Below are 24,675 nucleotides of genomic sequence, written 5' to 3' on the forward strand. Positions count from 1 at the left end.
TCAGTTGAATGCTACGCAGATACACGTAGAGAGGATTGTATGTATTTGGTAGTTTTGATTAAGATGAGGATCATCACAGTTCCTTACCAGAGACCCCTTCTCCGTCTCCTCTTGGGTGGTCTCTCAAGATAACTTTCTCTTTGTGTCTACCTCCTGCTTGACGGCCATTGTGCAACGCCGACAGAGCACAACAGCAAGACATACACTCCCGAGGAGAGAGCCACAAAACACACACTGAAGCCTGAAGCTTTTGGCGTCTGCCTCGCTCCTTTAAAGAGACTGTTAAATATGAGTCAGCTGTTGTGCTCAGGACTCCAACAACAGCTTTAATTCCTCTGCCTCCCCCTCCTCTGCTTAAAAGGGGGCTTTGTGCCTGTAGGGCCCCCATCAGTTACCTGCTGACAGGCCGAGCATGACTGATGAGCTGCCCGAGGCGCCCCAGTATACTTTGTCAGCTGCTCATAATTTATACATCTTATCTCCGTCAGAACAAAAGACAGAACGCGGCTTTATGGAAATGAAAACAGAGACTTGTTTAGACTCCAGCATGTGGAGTGAAGTGGAGTGATCCTACTGATAGTTGTTTCTCTCGGAGAGCAGGGCTAGCTGCCTCGTCTGGCTCAAGAGCGCTCCCCACCCACACCTTGACTCGGTGTGTTTGTGTGTGTTTGTGGTGACCCTCGGAGGCCGTGTGAGCTCGTTCTGGTTGAGCGTCTGGCTCTACGTGGAAGGTGACAAAGACATGAAACACAAGTTTGTTTATACATGGATCAGCTGTTTAAATTTCATGCACTGTATTAAATCGTAGAAGTAATATTTTTACTGGGAGCCGCACGTCCTGAAACACAACACTATATTTGGTTCATTGTTCTGTTTTATGGCTTTAAATGGGTGTTAGCTAGTGAGATAAGCTAAGCTAAGTTACCTCCCAGCTCTTAAACCACAGACATCAGTTTGTTTCTGTCTTTTTATCCCGTTCTCAAAAAGAAAGTGATTAATATTTACCAAAATATTAATGTTTACCTGTTAATTATTATGTGTAAGTTTTAATTTTTGCCGCATTTAAGCTATAGCACTAACTGAATGAGGCTGTTAAGGTAAAATACAAAAACTAGCTTTATTGTGCAAAATATACAGCGATCAGGCATAACATTATGACCACCTTCCTAATATTGTGTAGGTCTCCCTTTGTGCCTCCAAAACAGTTTTTACTCATCAGAGAATGGACATGGGCCTTCTGAGGGTGTCCTATGGTGTCTGGCTTGATTGTTGTTAGTGGGGGGGGGCCTTTGAGGGGAGGGGCCTCTGTGGATCATCCCACAGATACTTGATCAATTTGGGATCTAGTGAATTTGGAGGCCAGGTCAACACCTTGTGCTGTTCTTGATGTTTTTTTGAGTTGTTCCTAAAGCGTTTTTGTGTGTGTGCCTGTGTTGGGGATGGCTGCTGCCATCAAGGAGTGTCATTGGTGTCTGGTCTGGTCTAGGTGGGGTGGGGGTGCCTGGTCTGGTCTAGGTGGGCGCTAAATGTCTAAGTAACATCCACATGAATGAATGCCAGGTCCAAAAGTTTCCCAGCAGAACTTTCTATTGTCACAAGATTCACTTCTCCTGTCATAATGTTGTGGCTGATACAGGAAGTTGATCGTTGGGACAAATTGTTTTACTGGAGACCAAACTAGAACTAAAAGGTTCTAACAAACCGTCTGGAAATGTCCTCAAATATACATTTAGCATTACCTGTGATGGGACTCAGTGCATCATAATGAATGTGATATTGATGTGAACCATGTGGAAGACACCGCAGAGAAAGGCAATTCATCACTGCCAATGGAGCGCTTCCCTGCGAAGAGTGGATCTCTCTCCAAACGCCGTGCTTTGGTCTGCGATACCGAGAGTGACTCATTCACTGACTCATCCTCAACTACTTTGTCAGATTCAAATTGTCCTGCCAACTCTTTTTGTTTTGGTTTTCTCATGGCCTTGAACAAAACGTGGGATACGCACATACTTGCTGCGACTGACATGGCTGCCAAAACACGCTACTCATCCTGTTTCTGTTTTATTTTGTGCTTCGTCGGTAATGACATACACAGAGTGCGACTATAATAGCTCGCCCGTGGTCTTATTCATATAATAGATCTAAAAAAAACAAACAGGTAATCCATAGCATTGTGCCTGGCTAGACTTTCATTGCAAGTCCCTTCGCGACACTCGTCTTTGTTTCTGCTTTAGTGGAACTTTCTGCAGAATGTGTTTTGTGTAACTGAATTTTCCGTCTGCTCTCGTCCTAAGGTGAGTGTGAATAACAAAAACATCACTCTAAGCATTCACAAAGGATCATATTCAAATCTTGTGTGTAATAAGAGAGCGATAATCCAGAACAAACAGGACTTTGAGGAGACCTCACCCAGACAGGTGTGTCTGCTGAGGCGATGAAGGACTGCATTATCCAGCTTCCCTTTTTTTCCCCCCTCCAGTGCTTCTTTTTGCATTTTATCTGAGACAGGTCATTATATGCTACTAGAGTGTCCATGCAGCTTCCTTGTTCGTAACTGTAACAAGGAAGCCAGCTGTGACTATCAAGCAGAGGAACGAGCAGGTATCTAAACTGTTCGGCTGATATCCATATCTCGGTGTGGATTCTCTTTGTTGACTTGGAGCTCGCCGGGCAGTGGATCATTTGCACCCCGGTGACAAGTACATCATCATCCGCCCGTAACCTTAGCTTGGAGAGACGACGCGGGCTTTGTTCTCCGCCAGGCTCACTTGGGGATGTTTGGCAGTGTGCTGATAGATATGATTATCCTTAATGTCAGTGCATAGCACCATCCCCGATAACAGATTCTCTCAGTAGAATCCGCCCTGCTTATCTCTGCCTCTGTGTTGTTAGGCTGCGGCCGCCTTTCTGCGCGGGGAGATGCAATGCAGGCTTTTCTTTTCTTTCTTTTAAGAGTTGCTTCGGCGCGTAATCCAAGAGAAATGTTTACAAAATTTCTCCTTGATAAGCATCGAGTATGACAGCGTTATTTAAACCTTTTGACGCAACTCAGCAAGTACAATGAAGATTGATGTCAACAATTAGAGAGGCTGAAAAGATAAATGTGCAAAACACACACTAATCCTGCCCCAGTGCACAAAACTAACGTACCTGCAGCTTTCTCACCAATCACTCAACAATTACTTCATCAACTGCTACAATTACTGGCTTTCAAAACTCACTCTTTGCGGTTTGCCTTTTCTTTTTTTGGTTAAAAAAAAACTTATGCCTCAGTTAATAACATTTTTATCTGCACTTTTTTCTGTTCTCAAGATAAATACTGCAATTTTCTTCCTAATTCTACAATTTCTCTGTTGTTCCATCCTTTTTTTTTTTTTTTAAACGTAATTGTTCGTACATTTTCTTGGAGGCTGGTTTAAGATGTCCTCTGTGTTCAGCAGTGTTAGCAGGAGACGGTGGACAACCTCACCTGACACTTGTGATGTTGTGGAGGGCGGGTGTTGACATTGCGGTGGTAGTAAAGGGGACGAGGAGGAGGCCTGAGGGGGAGCAGAGGATCCTGTTCAACTCCACTCAGCGGCCCGGTGATGAGCCTGCAGGAGAGCACTGTGTCTGCAGATTAGAGCCAAGAGATGAGACAGGGGCCTGGAAGGGGTTGAGGATGGCGGGCAGGCGGGCGGGCGGGCGGGCAGTCGGGGAGGGGAGGGGTTGCAGACCTGGGAATGCCAGCTGCCAGACAGTTCACCATGCGCAACACATGTCTCTCAGCACCTACTGTTCCACTATGCAAAGCCCCCTTCGCCATTAAGATGACAGAACAGTTCGTATCCTGCGCCAGGATGATAGATATGTCATATCTCTGAGAACCCTGTTTGTCTTCCACAGGTGTATGAGCCCGTTTTTTTTCCTCCCGGCAGACAGCACACATGGCACTTTTCGACACTCTTTCCCCCCGATAGTGATTTGGCATGCAGACAGTATCAAAGGGGAGATCTTTCCCATGCAATTATGGCAGAAAATAAAGGTGATGAGGTGTGTCGCACAAAAGAAAGCGAGGGATCAAAAGGGCTGGAATGAAAGCTGATTACAATAAAGGGAGAAGCTTCCACCCGTTGAATGGCACCATGCGAAACGGTCAGTAGAGTTGGTAAATAAGGAAAGAATGGAAGTACTTAAAGCGTTTGACTTAAATAAGCAACACTTTGTAGTAGTTTATAACTTACACTGAGGTGACATAAGCCTGTGAATGAATATTAAACATAAAAACCCAATCGGCGTCTCATCTTAGCAGCATTTGTTCATTAGTTTTTGATTAAAGTAGTTAAAAGCATCTATCAAAAGCTCCCTGAGTGAAAAGTAACAGCCGTCTTACACACAGCAAACACATTTGGAAAGTAAGAAGCAGACTGTGTGCGCTGAATGTACACCGATCAGGCATATTATTACGACCACCTTCCTAATATTGTGTAGGTCTCCAAAACAGCTGTGATTCATCAGAGAATGGACATGGGCCTTCTGAGGGTGTCCTGTGGTGTCTGGCAACACAGTGTTGTTAATGGGGAGGCTTTTGAGGGGAGGGGTCTCTGTGGATCATCCCATAGATACTTGATCAGTTTGGGATCTAGTGAATTTAGAGGCCAGGTCAACACCTTGTGCTGTTCTTCATGTTTTTTTTTTTTTAGTTGTTCCTAAAGTGTTTTTGTGTGTGTGTCAGGCTGCATCCTGCTGGGGACGGCTGCTGCCATCAAGGAGTGTCATTGCTATGGGCCGTGAGAATATATATTTTTTGGTTTCAGAGCAAATATCTCAGTAACTATTGATCGGGTCATAACAACATGTGATACTTACACGTTCATGTTCCCCACAGCTTCTTTTTCTTCTTTTATATTTTGTCTAAAATCACCAGAAGCTCAAAATGTATTTATGCTGTACTCGATGATTAAGCCATGATGATGACACTTTTCAATAGACAGCATATTAGTATTGTCATTAAAAGCATGTTAGCATGATGACTGAAGATAAAGCAAAATTACCCACTGTGCCTAAGCTAGGCTAATACAAGTCTGACTGTAGATTATAAAACATTATAAATGACAAATAAGTAATCCAGCTGCAAAACAAGAAAAAAACATATGTTTGTGTTTTGTTAGGAAAGCTCCAACATCAGAGTCAGTGATATTAAAATTATCTGCTTCTTTTGAACAAGATCTGATTCTGTGAAATGAGTTGCTTGTGAACAGCTAATGTCTGGAATCTGTCTCAGGCGACGGTGGGTAATTTCTCCTGGCTGTCAGAAATAGCGGGTAATTGGTAATGAGTGGCCTCTCACAAAGCTGATTCTGTATTTTTCTTTTTCTTTTTTTATTGCTAATAATGCATAATTGTTCTCTGTAATCCGCTGCACCATTTCTCTTTCATCTCAACAAAGAGATATAAAAAAAAAAAAAAGGAGATTTGTTGGCCAGGCAGCCCCATGCCATGCTTAGACGGCTCAGCTCTCTCAAAAGGATTTATCCACTGTTGTTATGACTAATACTCTGTGGATTACAAGTTAGTGAGAGGTCACCTATCGCTTCTACTTCCTGCGAGGGAGACATGCGGTGCTTCTTGCCCCGACATGAAAATGTACTTCTTGTCAAAGCGGTGAATGACAGGGCGCAGTCGACATGCTGCCCCGGATCATTTGCCAGAGTCTGACTTGAAAGCTTTCTCGTTTGAACCGAACTCAAACTTGTCACTTTCTCTAATTCGGAGAAGAAATCTTCAGCTGCTGAAATAATGAATTAGGTTGATGGACAGAATTATAACAGCCTGGCTACCCAGTCATCCAGTGACACCCCGCTGCTCCCCAAACGCTGCCAGTGATTTAGCACCTCACCCGGGCAAGATGAGGGAATTGAATTTATTCACAGGACGGTGGCAGCTAGCACTGACTCATAGCCTTTATTCAGTGGAGCGCGTCCTAATTCATCAGCGAGCATGTCTCCCCAAAAGGGCAGAGGAAATTAGACAAATCCTTACTTATTTATTAGCAAAGATTCAGAAATCTGAAACTTCTCCAAAACAGCAGATTTTTAAATCCAAATTTGTTGATTTTAGGGATTCGTTCGTTTTCGCGGCGTGGAGTTTCTGGCCTCTAGTAACCTGCTCAGCCGCCCTCTCAAAAATAGTAAAGTCCTTAAAGGGTTGATAGGTTTTGGACTGATGCTTAGCAACAGCATTCCTGTGCCTTAAGTAGCAGTAAGCCCCTCACTGCACCCTTTGATGTGGCTGTCAAGGCAGATTTATTTCCTCTTAACACATTGTCTTCTTGTCCACATACATAAAGGGATGAAAGAGGGTGATGTTTACACTTTTTTTTTTTTTTTTTTTTTTTAGGGTCCGTAATTAAATTGTTGTGTTGGTGCTCATGATTCTTTCAGGTGATGTGAGACGTACATGCTGGCGGATCATAGGTGGATGGGGGGATGGGGGTGTGGATCTGACAAAGCGGCTTAATTTGATTTTAACAGCTGACATTTGAAATCCGATGTCGGGCCAAATTTGATGTCTCTTGTTTGAGATGACCGCAGAAACAGAAGGTGCAGGCGATGTTAGCGGCGTTCTGTACAAAGAGCGAGAATAAAAACGGTTTATCCACAAAATTCCTGGTTGTGCGAAGTTATTCTTTCTTTAGAACCGACATTAAAATCCCCATAGTTGTGCTGTAATAGCCGTGCACGTTGCCTCACCTCATCCCACATCCGTTTCTGCCAGTGCTGTACGTTTCATATTACTGTTAGCTACCTACATGTATATACAGGAACCTTTAACACAATGCTACTAAGAGCCCTGCTGCGTGCAAGGCTCCTTCTTGCAAAGCAACACTTGACGTCTGCTTGGCCGACCTCCGTGCTGCTTTCCTCCAGCGAGCTCTGACTAACCCGCCGCGTGTTCTCATCGCCCTCACATGGGAATAGGGCAGCTGGAAAAGCGCTTGTTCTTTGTGTTTTGTCAGACAGCCCGCTCCGTCCTCGGCCACATGTCATGCGGGAGAGATGTCCAAGCGTGGCAAAGCACCAGGAGTTTCCCCCGGAGGGACCAGAGAAAATCAAACCTCTGTCCTTGTGTTTGACTGTGGGCTAAACATGAGTCATGAATAAAGACTCTCGGCCTCACCTCTGTGCGGTTAAGCAGTCCCACGCCAGCTTCCTTCAGGTATCATCAGATGCAGTATAAACATGCCGATTTAAAAGTCCAGTTTCTGCCCCATTTAAGTATTTATAGCTTACTGATGAATTCCAGTCACTCAACAATTTAGTGCATTTGTTCAAACTGAGTTTACTTTCACATTGTGTGTGGTCTCAGAGGCTAGAAGATAAAGCCGTACTCGCTAAGATTTCCTTTGAATATCTTTTTCCGTTCGGTAACCCTGGAAATTGTTATGGCTACAAATGTGCAGTGTTCATATCACAGGCGATGCGGGAAATGAAGTAGGATACGAAATGCGCTGTCAACACCAATCACAGATATGGAGCGCATTAAAATCCGCTGTATTCCTCCGTGTCTTCTACAGCTGTGGCCTCCGAGTTGAATTAGTTGAAATTTAAAGACAATCCCAAACCAATAATTTGTCTGTCAGCGTTGTTTCACATAGAAGTTCAATCTGAGATGACTCATTTTATGATCCAGAGACGTAATAATGCTTATTTAGGGGTCTTACTATCGGTATCACGGCGACAATCTTGAGTTAATCTCCACGTAAAGATGTGTCAGCCATAGATAATCGTAGAAATGTCACTGAATAAGCTGCTGGCTTTAGCAAACTAGCTTCCTATCTTAGCATGTCTTAACAAAATACTTTAGTATTGTTCCACGCCTCTTTCTTGCTTCTACGTCTGAGTTATAGTTTGTGGCTCAGGTTCTCATAGTCGCAATTAGTTAGATGCATTTGTCATTCACGCTGTCTTCTCCCGCTCCCCGGAGCCCCTTCAACTTTAAATCACATATTTTACCGACAGACAATCTTTCCCCACATCCAAGGCCGTGATATATCACTGTGAGAATTTCTCTTTCTGCAGAAGAATGGTTTCTTCATCCTCTCTGATAATAACTTTGATCGCTGACAGCCAGCTCAGCCTAGCTTCCTGATTTTCTGTGAAAACGCTCTGTGCATGATAAGTGAGAGAAATATGTCTCTTCATCGTGACGTGAAGACGGAAGGATAAAGACGGGGCTGTGGGATAATGCTGAATTAACAGTTAAAATTGGAGGCTGGAGGTGCGGTCGTCTACACCTCTGACAAGTGACAGGAAGTAAGTGGGGTTTCATTATTTCCTACAAGGTATGTGGAGTTTTTAGGTGAACAAATAGAGCTCCATAGTTCAACTAGAGAAAAAAAAAAAAGAGGTTACTTAACTTTTCCCACAAAATAGAAGCCACATTCGCAAAACAGGGACCAAAAAATCCTTGCTCAGGCGGTAGTACCTAGATTTTCTGATTGGTCCAATACTCATGAGTCCTTTTCAGTCAGTAATCTCAACAATAGCTTGTGAAATCCATTTATTTAAGCATTTGGGTCGTCTCTTCCGACTGCATCTCGTCCGTGCTTATTTGTTGTTGCAGTGCCTCCTTTTATGTGGCGTTATTGTTGCTGTGTAATCTTCCGCATTACCACTACCTACAGGACTGGAGTGACGCATGTTGTTGTAGTCAAGAGCAGGAAAGTCGTCTAAAAACATTTCATACGTCACCGTCTAACCTTTGCTAGACTTTAGAGCATCGGTGGTGTGAAGGAACCTTTTAGTTCTTTGAAAAAAAAAGTTCCTGGGAGGACAACACAGCTTTTATTCACAGGCTAGTAGCTAACTATGTCTTGTTGCTGTTGCGTCCGGTCAAAACAGTCAAGATGTGGGTGGGACAACCAAAACAATTAGTGAAAAGTTGCGATAAAGTGGGTTCTGTTTGAGGTTACTCATGTCAATTACAGCACCTTTGACATAGCTAATTCTTTTCAATTCTTCTTCTTTTATTGGACAGTTAAGAATTAGTATGTTTTCATTTGAATAACTGGTGTCCTTTGGCTCCACCGACTGAGGTTTAACTCCGCAGACAGCAGCTCCACCTCTGAGAAATGTTTGTGTAACTAAAACTTCAATCTGTGCCGATTCAACGCTTAATCTCCAAAGGGCAGACGGCAGAAGATAAATCTTGTATCTTTCAGTGTGGTACACTGGTAAACAAGATGCCGCGGCTCAGCGGGACCGTCCTCGCAGTGGGGCTTCATTGTAGACCTCAGCATAATCAAAGCTCTTGTTTGAGGATGTGAATGTCTAGTTTTCGGGTTTGGACATCCCCAGTAATTTCTCACCACTAACAAAGCTGCCTGCTGCCTTCTGTGCTAAGTGGAATCTGAGATTTAGATCTAAGGGCCTTATTTGAAAGTGCTGGTCATGCATGCAAACAAGGGGGTGCTATGAAACCATGCCCTTTGTCTGGCACACAATAGCATTTCAACCACCGAGGAACAGCTTGGATCTCCATAGAACTGGCATTACTTTCATGTCAAGTGACACTGAAGGCAATAGAGTGACCAACTTCTCAAAAACACATTCAGCTCCTTCACTCCTCTCTCTCTCTCCCTTTTCTCTCCGCTGGTCTTTCAGAGTTGCTGGATTGGGACATTATTTCATATTCTTTTAAAGTGGTGCCAAGCTATTCACACAGCAGCAGCTTTGATCAGGGCTGTGATTTGTAGAGTATAGGCTAACGGCTACGACTTGACTGGCGGAGCTCACCCTGGTAGATGGCTTTCAGTAATCACATGGCTTTAATACAACAAGACAAACAAATGTGCAGCGCTTGTGTTTGTGTTTTATGTGACACCGCCCAGGGGCCAAAGCAGCTGGCTTTATATTCCATTATAGTATATGAGGAACATTTGTAGCATCATAGCATAGAAGATCTACTTTGTCAGCTGAAACATGTTGGTTTTTTCACTTTGATGTAATGCCCCGACTTCCATCTTTCTCGTAATGTATGGCGAAGTATTAATTCAGTCTTGGAGCACTGTTCTTCGTCAGGTGTAATGGCTTTCTTTTGATTTTATATCGCTGCACACAAAGGACAAGGTTGCTGTCGTTATTCATTCATACGTTGGGATTTTGTTTTTGTCTGATCCATTAATAACTTTAAAACAGTCTCAGAGATATTGAGACATTTGATGAGCTGCAGCTTGTGTTTCTTTAGAAGGATAATTGACTTAAATTATTTATATATGAGGGTCCTACCTCAATTTATTATCCACGTAAGCGTACATAAACTAGTATCTAATGTAATGAGTGATACTTTTAAGAAAACTTAAAGCTTCTTAAAAAGAAAAGACATCTTTTTTTATAAATGGTGCATTCACTGCCGGGGGAGAACACAGAAGAAAATCATGAAAGAGACAGACCTAAAGAAAGACAGACAGGGGAAGGTAGACGAAGAAGAAGAAGAAGGTGGAGTGGGGAGGGGTCGTGTTGTTTGATCAGCAGAAGTGGGGGAGTTGAAAATCCCTTGATGCTGATAGTGGGCAGCGGTTTAACCCCCTGGAGTGATTGACACTTTTGCCACTCCGCTATGGGCCAAGGGAGGGGTGACTGGATGAGAGAAGTGGGGGGGGGAGTCGGTGCAAGCAGAGATGCCTGTTCCTGGCTTTGCATTTGCATCCGCTGCCCGTGGGTGGTTGTGTTAATAATGTGGCAACTGGGAAGATTAATTGTGGACAAGCAGCGGGATTACGAGGGTCTTTGTGGGAGCAAAGGGAGCACTGGGTGGGAAAGGCCTGTGATCTGTGAGGCTGAGAGGAAATTAGTCAGGGCAGGCTGGAGCTGCCTTTTAACAGCGTACCTAAGGAAATGAAAGCCTTGTGCAAAGAGGATATTGAAATAAGTAGCCAGAAAATTGTTGACATTCTTGAGAGGCCAATAACATTATTATTCATTGTGCTAATGCAAGTGCACAAAGGAGACGAATGTTGTGAAGGAGGATATTTTCCTAAATTCATCTAAGAAACCTCCTAAATAAAATTGCATCTTATGTCTAATGCACATTTTCTTTTCTTAATGTGGCTCTTATCATCAATTAAATCAATAATAACAACAACAAAGACATATTCATATCCAAGATGGCGGCACGCATGGACACAGCGGCTTATTTGTAGCATAGTGAGACTAGGAGAAACAGTATTTCACACCTCCGTAAGTGACAATAAACTCAACTTGAATCTTGAATACTCCTGCAGCTTTGTCTGCTTTCCTTTGTAAGAAAGAAGTGAACCACCAGGGCAAGAGTCTCATGCCACCTGTTGGATTGTTTACACATAGCAGCGCAAACTCACACAGATACTCATCTGCTTCCTGACCCTCATTTGACCCTTCTCTCCTTTATTTTTTACGCTGACCTAGTACTCTGCATGCACCACTTTCACATAATTGACACTTACTTTATGCAGCAGCTTTAAAGGGACTCGAGCATTTTAGCGGTATCAAGATAACCGCAGCCTGTAACGGTGCGAACGGCTTCAAATGCTCTAAAACGTCAATTTTCACAACACACCAGAGAATTTGCTCCCTCTCCATCCAGCTTGCCTTCATCGATGTTTGGCTGCTTTGCTCGTGGCTTTCTCATCAGTAATCATTTAAAAAAAAAATGGGTAAGCATCTGGACATTCAGGCCTCTTAATTAAAATACTGGTGTTTTTCCAATGTAAGAGAAATCATGAAAAATGGCCTGTCACGGTGAGTTTCTGAAAACAGATGACAAAGCTGGATGGCTGTGGGAGGACATAAACATTAGGCTTAATAGCTGCTAATTAAAAGTAATTGTTCATGTTCGGCAATTTAAAATCAGATTGCTATTTCCTGTTTATTCTTGATTAATTTTAGACATATTAACAATTCTTCAGGCAGGAAAATCGCGCAGATCTTAATTTCTTTCTCTGATTGTGCATGCACTCAGGGGAACAAAAAAAAATCAACTTATACTGATTTAATGTGCCATTTAATAACAATATAGTGGGCATGCAGCCATGTGATGTTGCAGTGTAAGCTAGTCCACCTATGAATATTACCAGACTTCCCGCATCATTTGCCAGTATCTGGGAAGATTTACCGTTGCAGATGTGTGTGTGACATGATGTGCTTTGAAATAAATTCCTAATACACTGAGCTTTGGTGATTTGTGGTCTTCGAGCTGAGCATCTGAGATGTAGCCTTGTATTTCAAGTATGTTTTTAGTTGTGCCAAGATGTTGCACCACTCATTATTTTCCGCGGATTTCTGAAGCGCCATCATTTATCAGGGAGATTTATTGGCATATGGACTTCCAGATGTTTTGACTATCTTTTCCAGAAAAAGAGAGAGAGAGAGAGTGTGTTTTAAAAGTTAGACCACAACAGTGCTGTAGACATTTATTTTTCTTATTTTATTTTTTTTTTTAAGGGGAAACACATGCAGTTGATTAGAGTTGGGCACAGTGTGTGTTTGCCAGATCCTTTGTCCTAATTAAACAAAATGATAAAAAACTTGATTGTGATGTTTCACAGCGTCTGATCAGCATCAGTCTACATATGAATTTACAGTGTCCTTGCTTTCTTTACAACACTGTAAAAAGAGGTTATGGCTAATGTTATCTTGTTGACAGCTATAGGTTTATTTGCCCAGGTTTGACGTCTACTCTTTCGAATTTACGGCAAATATTATGAAAGTTCGTAGCCGCTTGCTTTGGATCTTGTCCTCCTGAGGGGAAAGACAGGGTCAGTTATTTCAGCAAGTGATCCAAAATGACAAATATCTGTGCTTAAGTTGCAAAGCCGTCCAGGACCAACATATCTAGGAAGTCAGACGACGTTATTATACGGCAAGAAAATGTCCGACGTTGCTCCGTACTTACTATAAAATACACTACGTCCACTGTCGGCCACTTTATTTATTGTGAAAATGTTTTTACTACATGTTGTCCTCAAAAAAAATCTACAATTCTTATTCCAAATTACTGAACAATTGAGCCCCCGTTAATAAGGAGTAGTCAGTGAGTGAACAAGGGGGTGATTTCAGTTAGAATCGATCTATGGAAGACGTTGGGGTGGATGGATGGGTCAGTAAAACATTCAGTAGTGTCTGATAATGATTAGCAAATGTCCGAAATCTCTCATTACTAATCCCAAATTGGTGAACAATTGAGCATCCATTAATGGGGGGTGGTCAATGAGTGAACAAGGGGGCGGTTTCACACACAGTCCATGTGTGGATGAGGTTGGGGTGGATGGACGGGTCAATACAACATTAGACTTTAAACAAAACAAAGCAAAAAAAAAAAAACCTCAACCATGTGTTAATTATTTGTTTCCATGAAAATGAAGATCTGTTAACAATTTTTGCAACTAATCATACATTAACAATGATGTTACCAGCATAAAACAGATTAATTGTAAGACCAGTTACCTTACTGATATGAGCAAAAGATCAGAAAATGCTTTGTTTTAGGTCTCAGGGACAATCTGAGTATTTTTATAGGTTAATATGGAGAACTTTTCCTGTATTTTACTTTTAAATTTTGATCTGTGATTATAAAAACTCTACAAAATACCCAAAGAGAGTGAGGATGCCATTCAGAATAACACGTTTGAAGCTTAGAGAGAAATTAAATCCCACTACAGTAGACATTATTTTGAAGTGCTAGCAGAAGTCGAGAAATAAAACCTTCACACTCCATATAGCTTGACACCTCTATGGGTGAGGAGTACAAACATTTTTAAAAGTATATCTTATTCACCTGGTAGTGATGGATTTCCTTCTGAGTGGTATAAGAAATTTAGCGAAGAACTAACACCACTGCTCCACACTACGTTTAATTGGACTATGACTTATGATAGAATACCCCCCTCGTGGACTGAAGCAATCATTACAGTACTCCCCAAACCCTCTAAAGACAGGGAGTATTGTCAAAATTATAGACCGATTTCAGTTCTAAATGTAGATTATAAATTGTACACCTCAATTCTATCAAATAGACTCCAATCATTTGTACCAGACTTAATAGATGAGGATCAAAGTGGGTTTGTTAGGGATAGACAAACGCAAGATAATATTAGAAGAACAATGCATATTATACATAAAATACATAAAGACAACATACAAGCGGCTTTGATCAGCTTAGATGCGGAAAAAGCTTTCGATAGAGTTAATTGGGAATTCTTATATTTAACTTTGGCAAAATTTGGATTTAACTCAAAGTCAGTTCAGTGCATCAGGTCTATCTATAACAAGCCTACAGCTAGGGTAAAAGTCAATGGCTCTCTGTCAGAAAGATTTGTCTTGGAGAGAGGAACCAGACAGGGCTGCTGTCTTAGTCCCACGCTGTTTGCCTTATATATTGAGCCATTGGCCCAGATGATCAGACAGAATGGTTCAATAGAAGGCATAGAAATCAATAAACAAGAACATGTAATAAGTTTGTTTGCGGATGACATTATGATATATTTAAAAAATCCAGCAAACTCATTCAAACAGCTTACACAACTTCTTGACAGATTTGGTATTTATTCTGGCTATAAAGTAAATATACCTAAAACTCAAATTCTCATGCTCAACTGCTCACCAAACCAAGAACTTAAGGAATCGCAGATAAATTGGGAAGCAAAACTAATCAAATACTTGGGAATTAATATAACCAAAGATCTCTCTAAAATATATAGCAGTAACTATGAACACATTGACAAAAACATAAGGAGAGATATTGATAGATGGAACACTTACCCGTTAGGATTAACTGACAGGGTAAATGTGGTAAAAATGAACATTCTACCACGTCTGCTATATTTGTTTCTATCCTTACCTGTTGATATATTGAAAGACCAGTTTTTTAAATGGGATAAGTGCATTTCGAGATTTGTATGGGGAGGTAAACGGCCCAGAATACGATATGCCACATTGCAATTATCTAAAGACAAAGGGGGATTGGCACTCCCAAACCTAAAAGAATATTTTCGTGCTGCACAACTGCGACAGCTAATCTACTGGTGTGATGTGGGATACATATCTCGATGGAAAGACATTGAAATGTCTGCATTAAAATACCCAATTCAAACAAGTATTGGAGAAACAGAGACTCCCAATTATATAAAAGATGAAGAGAATTTCAACCCAGTGATATCCTTTACTTTAAATATATGGTATGCTACAGTGAAACAATTAAAAATAGGAAAGGAAATTGGACTATTAAAGTGGATTGCATTTGATGAAAAATTTGTGCCTAGAAAACATGATGCTAGATTCAATCAATGGATAGAAAAAGGAATTACAGCTATATGCACAACTGTTAAAAAAGGAGAAATTAAAAGCTTTCAAGAACTAAAGAATACACATGATCTAACGAATCAGGACTTATTCAGATATTTACAAATGAGGGACTATTATAATAAAAGTATCAAAACAACTGAAGACAAAATACACCCCATAATAAAAATACTTGTAAAAGGTTACAGTCAAGCTATTCCAAAGGCGGTGGCGGTTTTGTATAGATGTTTAATGGATTCTAAAACAGACTCAACATTATATATTAGAGCCAGATGGGAAAGGGAGTTAGGTGTAGGGATTCCAGAGGGGATATGGTTGGATATGTGGAAAATGCACCAAACTACAACACAGTCTTTGAAATGGAGGGAGTTTAGCTGGAAGAATGTGATTCGATACTTCATTACGCCTAAAATTAAAAGTAAGCTGACAAATGCACAGCAACCATGTTGGAGATTATGTAACCATGTGGATGCGGACCACACACACATCTTTTGGAAATGCATCAAAATACAACCTTTCTGGGAGAATGTTCATTTGGTTATTTGTGATGTTCTGGGGTATGTGATTCCCAAATCTTGTTTAGTTCTATACCTTGGTCATTTGGAGGGCATGGTACATGCGGGTGATCAATACTTAACCAGAATTCTTTTGGTTGCTGGGAAGAAGACCATCACTAAGAACTGGCTTAAGCCTGACACTCCAAGTCACAAACAGTGGACGTCCATTATAGAGGATATACTACAGATGGAACACCTTACATATAAACTGAGATTGAAAGAGGATGTTTTTCTAAAACGGAGTGAAAAATGGTTGTCATACAAGGGAAAACATAATTAACCGGTTTGGTTTAACATTAACGTAATTCACACAGGCTCTGTTTCTTTGCTTTTCTTTTCTTTTTCTTTACATATTTAATGTTGTATTGTTTAAATCGAAAAATAAATAAAGATTGTCAAAAAAAAAAAGTATATCTTATTTGACATTTCCACACGTTAGGGTACTCAGCCGAGCCATGGGGGTTACAGCGAACATAATACATTATGCAGATTGTACTCCTCAAATTAACCTTAAAGTCAGCTCTTTGAAATGATCGTAATATTTTCCATTTCAGTACATTTCCATTAGTGCAGGGATGACAGCTATTTAAGAAGTGGGAAGTTAAATAGTGCTTTTACTGCAGTAATAGACTTGAGCAGTAGTAAAAGAAAAAGGGAGGGGGGTCGTATGCATGGGAATAAGTGAATGCATATTACATTAATAGACCTTTGAAGCCATGAATCACTACAGATGAGTTGGAAAACCGCCTTTGTGCCTCACTCCCTTAAAATAAAGTTAAGGTCTGACCTCTGGGTCTTCTCACCGAACGTAGCTACTCTGCGTATCATCGATCACGACCCCATTGATGAGATTATAAAGCTGCTGGATGGAAGCTAAAGTACAGATCGCTTGACTTTGCTATTTATTTATTTTTTTGCCCGTTTTTTTTTTTTTCTTTCTGTGAAACTAATTTGATTTTTCAAGTGCTGATCCAAGTTTGCTTTAAAAATAATGCCTCGCTTGTGTGGAGGTAAACGGCTGCTCTGAAGGAGGCGGCGCGAGGATTCAGTCATTTAAGAAGGAAAAACAGAAGGAGTTGTTTGCGTTTTTGCTGAAATAACCTTGGGAGAGGAGATAAGACGCCACGGGGCCACTTTTGTTGTCGCTAACAAAATGTGACATTTGGACATTAGAGCTGTTTCTAGTCGGCGTGCGTGAGAAATTTGTATTCGAACAACTGGCTCTTTCCACCTCGTGCCGCGTGAACAAGCAGAAACAGGTTTGGCTCGGTGCTTATAGTGGATGTATCCATAAATTATCATCAGAGAGAGCGCTGCTGTTATTGTACAGCCTCAACCTCCTCGCATTGAGTTTCAGATCATGTTCCACTCCTCTCTCCCCTCATATCTCAGCTGCGACTTTGTCATGCAGCCAAGCACGTAATATGCTCTGAGCTCTGTATCATGTCCAATTATAATTAGCTTTGTCAGGCCTGAGCCCTACAACCCTCATGCAGATAATATGATAATATGTCTTCATAACCAAGTGACCTTACATGTGCAATATTTCTCTCCTTCTTAAGATTGCGTGTCAATAAAGTAATGGAGTCTGGGATGCAGTGTCAGGGGAAGATTTAGATGATTGGGCTCTCAGGTGCAGTGATGTATAACCGTTATTATTCTACCTGTCGGAGTTGTATACACAGCTGGGCGCAGACTGGCGGTGGCCAGGGAGAGAGCCGGGTTTTCAAGGGGAGGTCTTGGTTAATAAGCCTTTTAATCCTTCGTTAAAGCCCGCCGCCGAGGGAAGACTTCTCATTTTCACTCTAAAGATTTTGAGCTGAAATATGACGTTTTCGATCGTGTGCTGCAGCGAAGGGAGGTTTCTCGTCGATTCCAACTACTCATTCGACTAAAAATTATTAGCATTTCTGATTTTTAAATTTGTTTTTAACGTAAGGCAAAAACAAACTTTTGGCTTCTTTCATTAGCATTAAATAATTTAGGTAATTTCCTGCTTTCCTGCTGCTTCAAACATCAGATTTGAAAAAATGAACCCTAAACATAGTCGATAGAGCAATCGCTAATGGCAGCAATCACTAGCTGCAACCATAAAGACTTTAGAGTCATATCAGTGCGTCTTTGTCATGAGTAACTTCTGTGGAGGATTCGCCTCCAGCTTACGTGCACGGTCGTGTGCAGCCATGCAGACGCTGCGCGTTTCGGGGTAGTCACAGAGGTCAGCTGAAACACCACACACATTGACAAACACGTAACAGCTATGAGATTCCCGTGCACTGTTGCATCTCACCCTGCTGTCCTCACCCCGTGGTTGATAGAAACAACTGGACAAGAGAGGCTCTTTTGAAGGAAGACGGCATTGAATTCCTGACAGGCCGAGGTTTCACTAACACTGACGCAATGTAATGAGGGAGCCAGAGGTGAGGCCTATCTCAGCACGTCTGTGTGGATTTCCCTGAGTGATTGATGTGTTCCAGTCAAATGAAGCAGTGGGCTGAGTGATATGACACTTGTCTCGCTGTGACACACGTGTTCACGGCTAACGGTTATTGGTGTTGATGGGCCCCACTCCACTCAGCCAGCCAGGCACAGTTATTTTGATCCCTTGTTCTTTTATTTCTGTCCCCCCTCTTCCCTGTTTCCTGTCTCCTTGCCACATCAAATCAGAGTTTTGGAGACGGAGGCAGGACCCCTCAGGTACTAGTTTATTAAGCATCAGGAGCTGAGATGAGATGAAAGTAATAATGGGGACCAGACAGCCGGGTGGGCACCTAACATCTCAGGTAGGAAGTGACATTTTAGTTTTTTTTCTTTCTGGTGGAAGGAACCCGTGGCAGAGCTTATGTGGCTTCAAAATATATAACTGTCTCCGCTGTCGAATTGTCAGATGGTCCTTTATTATTATGTGGCAGTGGCTTCTCTCAGAGCAGCTTTTAATGGTGATGTTCTTCTTCAGTAAACGAGAAATGCTGCAAATTATCATCAAACTTATATTTATCTGTGAAATGATTTTCAACAGTGACTATTAGAATATGTGAGAGCAGAACTGGCAAATAATTAGCATTATAGCCATGCTAGCACAGTGCATGGCTTTAGGAAGGGTTGATCTGTACGAGTACATCGCTTTGACCCAGACTGAAAAATATCGCAGCCGTTTTATTTATAGGTCAGTGGTTCCTAGCGACTGAAACCTGCGGATTTTATGTTGCACTTGGTGACTAGATTAATTAGCAAATGTTCGCATACTGACAAAACTAAAAACTATTCTGCGATCGTGAACATAGAACAGCATTGATTGCTAAATATCAACATTGTAGTTAGCATGTTTACATGTTTACATGCTAACTTTAGGAATATACCAAATGCCTGCAAACTTCATGTGTGCTGGAAAACCAGTGTTAACACAAAGGCTAAACATGCATGCTATATATTTACAGCTTGTTTACATTGCCATAGTGTCAAGTTTATTAGTGAATTAACTGAATAATATCCAACTTTGTACAGATTTTGTAGTTATCGGCTTCCAAAATATCCTGTATGGGGCGTCCAGTAACTGCTATAGACTTGTTTTTATGAATTAACTCTTTAGCTGCCTTGCTCAAAGCTCAGTATGGTAGCTTTGGTCGCAGCCATCTTTGTGCAAATTGTGCAAAGAGGTGATGCGTGAGTGCAGATGGGAAGAGATGTGTGATGGTACCTGTCACTCAAAGCATCCATGCCCTTAATCATGCAGAACTAAATAAAAATTCACTGGTATACAGTTAAAGAGTTTAAGAGTTAAATTAGCTACAGAGATCCACACCGTTGGCTGCACCAGGCCATGTACATGTTTATTTTTGTTGTGAATGAATGAATATAGGGGTAAACTTGCTTTGCGCTGTCTCAAGTGGCCATTTGAGGAACTGCAGTTCTGACAATTTATTTTTCAGCCTTGGCTGCTGCCACTTAGGTTTATGAAATGAAATTATAATAAGATAATTTCTGATTAGCTGATTCACCAGTCATTACAGCACCCTTGACATTTGCTATCAGTAATCCACAGTAGTCCCATTTTGAAAATGCTTGTAATACGTGTTCAAGTTTTGTGTCCCATAAACATTGCCATCCGGTGGAGCTTTATCAGTTAATTGATTTATTGTTAAATCTGTGCAAGAGCTGTTCTTGTAAATTAGTTTAAAGGAATCTCTGCCGGCTGTTATCTCGCAGTCATGACTCAAAACATTTCCAGCCTCAGATGGCCTTTTGTTCTGTTTCAGCGACCGAAAATCAAACAGCGATACACTCTAATGGTCTACTGACCAGTAATTGGACTAAAGTGTATCCACATTGATCAGCGTTTGATTCTTGAAATTACTGTTACTGTAGTGTGAGCTGCTGTGTGCAGTCTGAGAACCCCTTAGGTTTCTTGTTAAACCTCTGCTAGATGTGGGCGACAGTTCCAGTGGTCGCAAGACGGTCGCCATCAAATACTATCTGCCTCTGGTCTCTGTGACAGCTCTCATTATTGGAGGCCACCAAATAGTTACCAACTGATAAAAGCATATCACACTGTGGAGGAAATTGAATTCTGGAGGACATAAATTCTGACTGGGGGAGATCATAGTCTGAAGCTAATTTAAGGAAGATTAAATTAATTTCAATGACATCCATTCTATCTTGACGAAGTCGGTACATAACATAATGTAGCTCTGTTGCCTTGAGATAAGAGGATAGTCATTTTAGACCGGGCACAGCAGTAGCTGAGGATCAAGCCCTAATCCCATTGCTGCAACCTTTTTTTTTGCAGAACATCATGGAGGATACAGAGTGTCTGACAACCATTATTCAGTAAGGGGATTTTAAAAGTCTTTCAGTTTGGTGTGATAATTTAATTGACTGCTGACCCAAAGCCTCAGGACACAACTTGCCTTCATACAGAGCCAGCTCAGTTTTCATCTTCACACTCATATTTCGCATTTTTTATTTAGACTCCCATCAAAAGTAGATGGCAGTTTTTTTTTTATTTCTTATGTAAACAAATCATGCAATATCTCCCCAGCAGAGGCTTTGACTTTGAATTGTACACACTCATCTTATGTCGTGGACAAGAAAATAGTTGTGAATGAATTGATTGAGTTACATTAAATTCTTGTGTTGCACATTTGATTTGAAGCGTTTTTCTATTTATTTGGCTGTACCAACAAAAGCATAAAACATAGATAGATTTTGATTAGACTTTATTTATCCTGTGGGAAATTCAGTAAAATCCAGAGTGCCGTGACCCGGATTCGAACCGGGGTTGCTGCGGCCACAACGCAGAGTACTAACCACTATACGATCACGGCTCACAACCACAGGCCACCAACAGGCACATCTTACCTAACAGAGCAATTTCTGACTTTATTTCCAGCCGAGCCTTTGCTCCAATACTTTATGGTGTTTCATCTGTTTCTGGAAAGAATTCAAATCACAAATGTTTCAGGGTCTTATACTAAGTTTAATCCACAATAATTCATGGAGAGACAAACTATAGTTCCAGTATAAGAAACTACAAACATGGCAGTGCACACTATCTTCTAAATTACTTATTTGTTTTTTATTATTATTATTTACAAATGTCTAGTGGTAATCTTCCACAGCGCTCTCCCCTTTCTGTCCTACATTTCTGATCTAACAGGGACACATCTCCCCGATTTATTGACTCGTCTCTTCTGACAAGTACTGACGATTCGCCCTCAAATTTCCAGGGATTATGGGAAATGGTTCGTTAAAACATCCCTTTGGAATAAACAAGAGTATTAGATCATATTTATCTTAATGTGTAAAGCAAGACACATGGTGTACTGTGGAGAAAGGCTCTGTTCCAAGCCTCTGTTCTTAGTTTCTAGTTTTATTACAAAGATGGTGGGAATCTCAATGAGGTTTTCTCACTTTGTTTGTTTTACAAAACCTGAAAGTTTGTATTTTACTTTTGCTCCGTTGAGGCTGTTTGGTGAATGCAGACATGTTTGAAGTAGTTATAGACTTTAGATGTATCAAGAAATGTTCTAATCTCTCAAATGTGACCTCAGTGCATCCTGGTACTGTAGGTTGTGATGGGATTCCCCAGAACGGATGTTAATGGAAGGTCTGAACTGTTTGGAAATACTGCTCCACTAGAATTAAAAAAGACAGGAAATATTCCATAAATAACAATACTTATATGTTGTTTAACGTCAGACACATGATGTCCCTTTTCACTAAAACTGACGTAACGTATTAGCAAGCCCTTGTCATAGATAGATTTTGATTAGACCCAGCATTTATTTGTAGTGAAGCTTCCAACTTTTTTATAATTGTGACCCCAATATTCACAGTTGCTTTATTTTGTTTCTAGCTCTACTATGTAGAATATATCTGCAGTGTGATATGATTTATTTTTTATATACAATCAAATTCTTCTTTTGAATCTGTGTAAAGATATAGCTGTGTTTTAATGTAGGAGTAACAGAACTTTTATCCAATTCCTTGTAAATCTTTCCTCCAACACTCTTCTTGTACTCCATCCTCTTTGCACGAAATCCTGTGTACAACATGAAATTTATTGCATGTTACTGATAGTATCATTTACTTTGGCTTTGCACTTCCACTGTGTGAAAAATGGCCTTTTCTCTCAAGACAGAGTCCTTGTGGTGGAGCTGTCTTAATGGCTAATGAATTACAGATGAACACTAACGCAAATTAATCTCCCAGAAATCCCTGGGTAATATGGCAACCATTTAAAACTTTAATCAATAACCCTGAAGTTGAAGGCGTGCAGACGCTGCACTTGTTTGGTCACAATAAACAGAATGCAGACTGCAGCCTCCTCTAAATCACGGCGACAAGCACGGTCACGCTAAATCACCAGAAATGAAAAATAAATGTCTGCATAACTTTATCAGCTGTGACTCCATGTTTCCTGCGGGAGCAGAAGGATATCAGCAAAAACAACAGCGGAAATTAATGATTTATCTTCTAAACTACCACTCCAGTCTACTCATATTGGTTGTTTTGGGTAACAATATCTAACCGCTGATGAAGTATGTGCCGTATATGAATACTGAGCAAAGCAAAGTAACATTTCATTAAGTATTAGAAGCTCTAATAACATGCAGCAGTCAGTGAGCTTGCATTGTTACTTACAAAACTGTATGTAAGCAGTTTTTTTCTTGTATATTCACAGTACGTTATGAAACTTTTGAATTATATCCCATCAAACAAGTGTATGTACTCATATCATTCATAGTTTATACAAATCTGTCATTCTAAATGGTAAAATATGTTAAAACAAATAATCTCTGTGCTCATTTTAACCAAATGAACTCTATATTTTAGTACAGTAGGTTCTGTTAAAGCTGTCCCTTATTCAAAAACTAGAGCCGTGTTTTTTTAAAGGATTTTTGCAGACTGCAGCGTTGTAACCTTTGTCGACAGTTGGAGAGCTCAGTAGCTAATGGCTAGCCTCATTGCCGGGTCTCACATCATTTGGCTGTCACCCCCCTGACACAGTAATGACCCTGAAAGGCTAAAAGCTGATCGCAGTATGAATGTGATCATGATAATTTCCTGCCTGACACATTGGCAGCAGGCCCTTTTTGAGTATCCGTGATGTTTCTTCCGTGACCCATCTGTGTGTTATATGTGTCGTATTTTACGGTTGTGCAAGAATTTAAGAGTGCAGCGTGCATCAAAAGACAAAACTGTGTCTTTATTTGCTTTCATGTACCAACATAATCCGTGCGCTGTATATATATAGTGTCCAAATTGCTTCCATAATGCCTCTTTAATTGTCTGCAGACGCCTTGTGACAGTCAGACAAGTGCACTTTTCTTTTCTTACACCATAACATTTTATTGCCCTCCCCCTCGTCTTCCGTGTTCTCATGAATTTGGCCCTGATCCTCCTCTCCATCCCAGACAGATGATACGAAGATGCGAGCTCTGCGATTCCCTCATCCGTCTCTTCCTCCCACTATCCCTTTCCTGCACTCCATCTTTCAGAACTGTAACCTACGGTCGCCAGCTGTGCAGGGAGCCCCAGAGTGTGTTTACGCTGAGCTGCACTTTATCACACACAGCCGCACAGCTGCCAACTTTACTCGGAGCGTTCTCCTGCCTCCCTCCCTGCCTCTAGCTGTGTTTTTTTTTTTTTTTGTGCCGGTGAGATCCTGCATCGCCGCTTTGTGCTTCTTTCTCTCCAGCTGCTGCCCTGCTTGAGAAGGTGGGGTGAACTGTTAATGGCCTGTAGAGTCCAAACAGCGGTGCCCACCACTGCCACCGGGCAGCCTTACAGCGTGCCCTCCAGTAAAAACACTAAACTAAAACAAACGCCACCTTTCACAGTTTCACCGGGAACATAGTTCTTGTCATGCAGGGTTTAACAGGGCTCTCTTTCCTCTTCCAGCTTTTTGCGAAAGCAGTGATGTATCGACTGTTGGTTCTTCTCCGTGCCGGCCTCTTGTTAATATTTTGATACGGCCTCAAAATAACTCCTCCATTTTTGGCCCGGTAACTGCATAAATCTGTCTGAGTGCGGGGGGTCTGGTGATGAGCTGCCTCCTTCCCTGCCGACCTCTTGTCCCCAGGCGGACAGAGTGGAATACATTCCCCCCTCTCTCTCTTATATGGTCCCCTGTGTCCTCACAACCTATCAGGACAGAGAGATCTCCACCCCTCTTCCCCCCTCCGCGGCATATCAGGAGCTGCTGGTGCAGAGATTTATGCAAGGTGACAGCTCCTCACACTTCAGTGTTCGGATCACCTCAAGTAGCTCAGATATCGGAAAAAATGAGCACACTTCCC

Source organism: Chelon labrosus, assembly GCF_963514085.1.
Source record: "Chelon labrosus genome assembly, chromosome: 19".
NCBI classification, from domain to species: Eukaryota; Metazoa; Chordata; class Actinopteri; order Mugiliformes; family Mugilidae; genus Chelon; species Chelon labrosus.